The following is a 6508-nucleotide window of genomic DNA, read 5'->3' as shown; positions in this document are numbered from 1 at the left end:
AGTTCACTGTATAGTTAGAAACCTCAGGCTGTAGTTTCTCCTCACTCACAGCACTGGAATAATGTTAGTGTAAAATGTGTCTAAACCAAATTACATTAAATCCTCCAGTCTTCATATGGATGCACCCCTGTCTCTACTGTATTAATATATTGGTTTATTTATTGGTGTATTGGAAACTTCTCGTTAATGTTTTAGTTAACAAGGTAAGCCACCTCCTGTGCTATTTGTGTGAAGCACCATATCTGTGGGGTTGGAGTCTACCTCTGCCCAGCCCTGGTCAGTCGACTTGGTTATATAAGGTGCATAGACTTGGGTACCTATAAATATTAGCGAGCAGCTGTCACAAAGGGATTGTGAACGAGCTGCTCCGGACCTCGCAAACATAATAGCTTGGCACCCAGAAATACACAACTTTGATAACATACTGCAAGGTCACGTATTGGGGGAGAGGGTAAGGAGGTGGCGACTGCTTTTAATCTTTGTCTCTTTTACAAAATACAACCTGATTTTCTTGCTTTGTGTTTCTGGTATACATCGGATATTTACAATTTTTATCACATTAGGATATGACATTCCTGGCCTTGCCAGTGCTTTTGTTTGGATATTTATAGCAGCTTCTGGTCATTGTTGAGCAAAGGCGATTGCCCTGCCCTCTGGCCCTTTCTTAAGCAGATTTTGGGCAGAAGCTCCTCTCGTGTGGCACTAATTGAAGTGACTGGTGGAGGGGGGTGTTGCGAGCACACTTGTGCTGATCTGCCAGGGTCTAAGCCTAGGGAGGAAGAGAGGACAGAACGGGGAGAAGGAAGGAAAGAGGAAGGGAAAAAAAAAAAAAAAAAAAAAAGGAGGGGAAGGAAAAAAAAAAAAAAAAAAAAGCCGGGCTTTGCCTCGCTCCGGCAGAGCGGAGGGCTGCGAGGGCTGCCGGCCATCTGTCCGCGCAGGGCGGCACGGCGGGAGCGGAGCCGGGGAGGCGGGAGCGGAGCCGCTCCGCAGGTGGGTGCCGGCCCCGCGGGGCCCGCGCTGCCGAGGGGGCGCTGCCGGGGGGGCGCGGGGCCGTGCGCGCGGCGGCGGCGGCGGGAGCCGAGCGGGCCGCCCCGCGGGGAGCCCGGCGGGCCGAGAGCGGCCGCGCCGCCGGCCCGGGACGGGCAGCGCCGGGCCAAGTCGGGAAAACTCCAGTTGTACAAGCCCGGAGCCAACAAGTTGCGGTAGAAGTGCTCCGTGCGGAGATGGGGCTGGGTTATCCGCCGCGCGAGTGAGCGGCGCTGAGGGAGAGCCGACAGGGACTGTCAGTCGGGAAGTGTGGGCTTCCCTCGGGTGAGTAACCCCGCCTGAGCCGGGGCTCCGGCGCTCGAAGGCGGTATTATCCGGAGCCTGCTCGGTGTGTGTCCGTGTGCCCCCGGTTAATGGTTTCCTGCAAGTTTAACGTGAAGCGGGGAGAGGCCGAGGAAGACCACAGGGGTTGCGGAGGGATTAGGAAGGCAGAGGTTAGTAAATTTCTGACGTGCTGTAAACCAGCATCACTGCCGGAAGCAACCAGTTTGGAATATTGTCCCGTATTTTGGAATTTGTATTGGCATTGGAAGTTTTCTCGTTTCGTTCAAGTGTTAATGTTTCTGGAGGCTTTTCTTGCTGTTGTTTTTAAGTTGCTGTGTAAACTGCCTGAGCAAACAACCGGGTCGTCGCTCAGCGAGTTGTGCAGTGGGGGAAAAGTGAACTTCGAAGAGTGTGTTTCCTAAAGAAAAGTTCGAAAATATACAGTAGTTTTAAATTAACGGTAATAATGGAGGAGTCTGGGCTTCATACCTCATTACTATGGTCATGAATATTATTATTTTTGAAGATGAACGAAAAATTGTTCCTGTGCGCCTAAAATGATGTTTTAATGTCCTTTATGCATCTGTTAGAATGTCCTGTTAGTGGATATGGTTATGTTTAGTGTACAGCTTGTATTTGTGTTTCTGATAACTTTCCTAGTGCTACTGGAAAAATAAACACTCGGTTAACGCACATTATCTAAACATATTTTAACAGCTCAGGCATAAATTATAAGCAGCAAAATGCAGGCATAACTGGCAATTCCTTGGCATGTCTATCTTAAAGTGTTATAAATAATTAAATAAATATCTGTAAATTGTGTGCGTACCATTCAGTCTAGCTGTAGTCCTTGTTTGTTTCTTTTGTATATGGCTCTAGAAGTAGAACAATAGTGAAAAGTAGAGTTGAGCAGCTGGTAATCCATTTGTCCATTGCTTAGCCCTAAAAAGATTTCTGGTGCAAAGTTCATGAACTATCACTGAGAATGGTTCAAAGCCGAGTCCAGGAATTGGCCTTGCTGAAATCTGTCAAGAGTTTATAAAAATGAACAGAAAAGCTGAGGTTTGCTTCCTCATAAACCTCTTAAGAAATATGTCCTCTATCTAGTATGCTACTCCCTGTATCCAAGGCAAGGGAAAACCTTGGCAATATGTGGATATTGCTCCATACCGTCCTTATCTATAATCAGGCGAACAAAAATATTTTTACTTTCTTTAGTCTGGAATAGCTGGTTTCTTACAGAAGACCTTGCCTTCTGTCTTTGTCTCATCTGTGTCCTTGATGCAAAAAAACAAGTCCTCAAGAATATAAGCATTTGTTTTACTGGTTATATTCCTTATCTCGCCTGCCTTCCAATTTATGCTGGTTTGAATATTTCTGTAATATTGAAGTCAGTTGCCATTACTTCCTTCAAGGACCCTGTTTAAACACATTTGTAGAGTGTGTGCAGTATGATAACGTGTAGCGCCATAGATAGATTTAATTTTATTCTTATGTGATTCCATCTATTTCTCTTGTTACTTCAGAGAAGCAAGAAACATGATGAATGCTCCATTAGTGGTATTGGAAAGAAATACATTAACACGAGTGCACGGTCAGTAAGAAAGTGTTTTTATTTGAAAGCCTTCTCGTACCAGACAGCATACTAATAATCATAACCTTTGCCACATATCTTCAGTGCTAGATTGCATTTGCTTTTAGGTTCTTTATAAATACAGCTTTTATTCAGGATAGCTGCATTTTCACCAAATGCCCGGGCTCCTTGTTTGTTTTCAGCCTTCGCAGCCTCGGAATGCTGCGGGAATTTGCTGGGCAAAGGACTGGGTGTCGGTGGGGTAGGCAATTCAGGATGCCCTTCTCAGAAGCCAGCCTCGGTATTGTAGGACACTGAGGTTTGATAATAAAGTCAAGTGAAATGTGGTATTAAAAATATAAGTCAAATCCGAAGACTGCTGTGTTGGTTGGGTACCCAAGAGCAAGCTGGAATAGCCACTCTGACAGATAACTGAAAATGCGGTGAGCGACTTTTGCAAGCCATGAGGGAAAGCACTCAGTTCTCTGCGTGGGAAGCCGCTTTCCACAGATCCATCCCCGGGGAAGAGGCTGTCCTGGTGAAAGGACAGGGGTTCACATCCCTCATGCTCAGTACGCAGGGAGAAGGACAGGACGTGGGGAGGCAGAGGGTGAAGTGGCCCTCCTGCTTAGGAGCGCTGGGAGCCTGTCCAAGCCTGCTTGGCAGGGACAATTCCAGAGGGATCCTGCAGCAGGACAAGCGTGTATCACTGCAGTTGAAAGTTGTGGAGCAGCTTGCAAAGTTAGTGGGGGACGTGACTACAGCCACAGTTGTGTGTGGCAGAAAGGGAAAAGAGGTATTTGTGGGAGGGAAGGGTTTTGGAATGTCAGATGTTGTGGCAAAACACATGGTGGTCCTGGTGTCATGTTTTTAAGGTGGAAGAGAGATCAAAGGTCTGGTGGAGCAAGCAGTAAAGGCAAGCAGATGACACCAGCAGCCAAAGGTCTTAATGCTACTGCAGGGAGGCTTTGCAGCTGGATGGATGACCCAATTTGGGTGCTTTGGAAAGAGTGAGTCAGGAGCTGGGAAGAACCACTGAGGATCCTGTTTGTCATCATGGACCAAGGAGGAAGCATTGGGCAGCTGAGCTGAGGGCAGATGACATGCAATAATTATAACTGGGATGCAGCATGAGGGCTGACAGCCAGGAGACAGGGGCACAGTGAATAATCTTTTTTTCTGTGGTATATGTGAAATTGGGAAGACAAACTCCAAAACTTAAGGATAGCAACCAAAATAATTCTGTAGCACTGAAGCTTTTTATTCCCTTTTTTTTGTCGCCCCGAGATTTTCAGTTAGTGGGATCTACATCTTCTGATATTTATGACAACATCATGATTGGGGATTGTAGAATGCACAGAAATTAATTTTCAGAGACTTTGCCAGATCATTTCCCTTTAAAAGGGACCAAGTTGCACTTTTAATAACAGATGCACTTTGTTGTAATCATTTGCTAAGCAACAGGCTCTCTGTGCTGCCTATGAAGCACAAAAGCAAGGGAGGCTTTGAGACGTCACGTAAAGCTTACATAAAGTTTGTGAGCAGAAGCAGAAAGAGTGAGTGATGAATGCTCTTGGTTTTGTTCCTTACGTGAAAACAGTTTATAGTTGGGTATTTTTCTCTGCTGGCTGCCATCAGCAATAGAAGTATCAACAGGAGAAAAATGGGTCGCTTGGGTTTTAGCATTAAGCAGCAAATCCAGGGCCAATAGGATTTAGCTGGGATGTTAAGGTTTATTCAGTGCATTTAGTTAATGAAGTTGGGGAGGGGAGGAAGAAGGAAAAAGTCAGTGTCTGGGCTTGGGGGAAGGGATGAAATAGCCTGCTGCCACCGAGTGCATCCTGCGGTGACTCCTCCTGATTGATAGATGCTCCACAAGACAAAAACAACTCAGCAAAGGAGGTTTTAATTAAAAAACAGCAGCTCAATGCCAGCTCTTTTGGATTAAAATCAAGCAGAAAATCTTTGTAATAGATATCTACTTGGTCTTAAGGGTGTGTGTTTTTACCCCTAAAGGTGTAGTGCCCATCAGCTGGGTGATAGGGAAGAAGGAGATAATAATACGTACAAGCATTCTTGAAGTGGCCATAGAGCTATGGGGATATTCAGCAAGAGCAATTGTATGTTAATATTCATCAGTGAGGCACAGAAGTCAAGTTCAGGCTAGCAAACTCCCTTTTGAACATTCTGCCAGATTTCTAGCAGACAGCCCATCATTCCCTACGCACACGGGTGGCCCGTCGCTGTGCTCACCCGTATTCTGAAGCCTTTGTGTCCCCTGCCAGAGGCTGTCATCTTGTGTACACACATGCTGTTCAGCATCTTGACTTGCTTTCTGAGCCCTGAAAGCCCTCAGCACAGAGACACAAAAAACAATTAGAACAGAAAGTCATTGTTATTTCAAATATAAAGGCCTATTATCTATATGTTGAAAAAAAAAAATTGCAGACCAACATGAATTGATCTCTTCCCCCAAGGGAGTTAGTTTGTGGGGTTTTTTAATTCTGGTTTTCTGGTTCTGGCTCCCACTTGGATCAGACCTTGTTTTCCCCACAGCTGTAATGGTCATTTAGAGTCGGATGAAGTTTCTTTCTCCAGTGCACCTCCTTGGAGGTCTGTGCTTGACCATAGTATCTAAACGCTGCTGGGAGTTGCTGAGCAGCAATTCACACTATCAAGCCACTGACCTCAGCAGACTTTCCTCCTATGGCAGATGTGAGCATTGGTAGCAGAATCTGACTAAGGGTATAAAATAAATAAGCAGCAGGTTTGCAAAATTAATAAATGTACCTATTGTTCTTGGCATAATCTAGTTGCTCAGACAGCGTATAGCTTGATGCAATTCTGTGAGGTGGGTGCTGCAATATTTCTTAGTAGGATTTATTGCAGTGACACCTGAAAACTTCCACAAAATAGTCTGGAGAAAAACTTGATTGTGTGATTTTTGGTGGGCTTTTTTTTTTTTTTTTTTAATCTTACAAACATTTTAAAATCATAATTTAAAAATAAAGTAGTGAAAATGCTGAGGAAAACACTGTACAGAATAGTTTAGGCACATGTCTGTAAAAAGAGAGAAAGAATTTGATTTAATTAAAATTAAACAAACACAAGGACTTGACTGTGATGCTTACAGCAGGGCTTTATGAATGTTCAGCCAACTTTTAGAAAATGGGGGTGGCTGTGTCAGAACAGCAGTCCCAGGCACGGCAGCAGGAGTCTGGGCAGCTGCACACAGAGAATGTGGAGGTCTAAGATAAAACTTCTGTCGTCTTTTATATACAAATAGGTATATGTTTGTTGCTAAATAAATACAGATGTTATTGCTGATCTTAGGATTTTATGAAATGAAATCTGAACAGTCTGATTGTCTCAGTGGCAACAAGGGAAGCATATTATCCTACATGCAGAACATGCTACAGAAAAGTGAAGAGGGGTACATCCCCCAAAACCAAATACTTTTCAATGTATCTACATGGTAATTAAGTGTTTGGTGCAATGTCCACATCATCTAGTCCTGTATTTATGGTGGCCTAAAAGCTTTACCTCTGTTGGCATATATTTTCTTGTCAGTGGGCATAAAGCACCTATTCAGCACTTGAGCCTAAACAGCTAGAAGGACAGAAT

At 44.5% G+C, this 6508-nt stretch overlaps 1 protein-coding gene across 8 annotated transcripts in view; it reads left to right on the top strand.

Moving 5' to 3' along the window:
* Window positions 1–741: 741 nt before the first annotated feature.
* Window positions 742–6508, top strand: part of LOC311160838 (poly(rC)-binding protein 3-like) — a gene marked incomplete at its 3' end in the record, with an annotated part of 136998 nt that continues 131231 nt past the window's right edge. For 6 of the 8 annotated variants that reach the window (XR_014616607.1, XM_084217948.1, XM_084217946.1 and 3 more), the window contains exon 1: window positions 742–990. Of the gene's footprint in view, window positions 991–1231; window positions 1312–1414; window positions 1482–6508 lie in introns of those variants that run through there. The other 2 variants (XM_084217944.1, XM_084217945.1) reach the window with 2 other exon arrangements.

Source organism: Fringilla coelebs (assembly GCF_963513975.1).
Source record: "Fringilla coelebs genome assembly, chromosome: 1".
NCBI lineage: Eukaryota > Metazoa > Chordata > Aves > Passeriformes > Fringillidae > Fringilla > Fringilla coelebs.
Note: the sequence above shows the minus strand (reverse complement) of the source record. Positions and strands in the feature narration are given on the sequence as shown.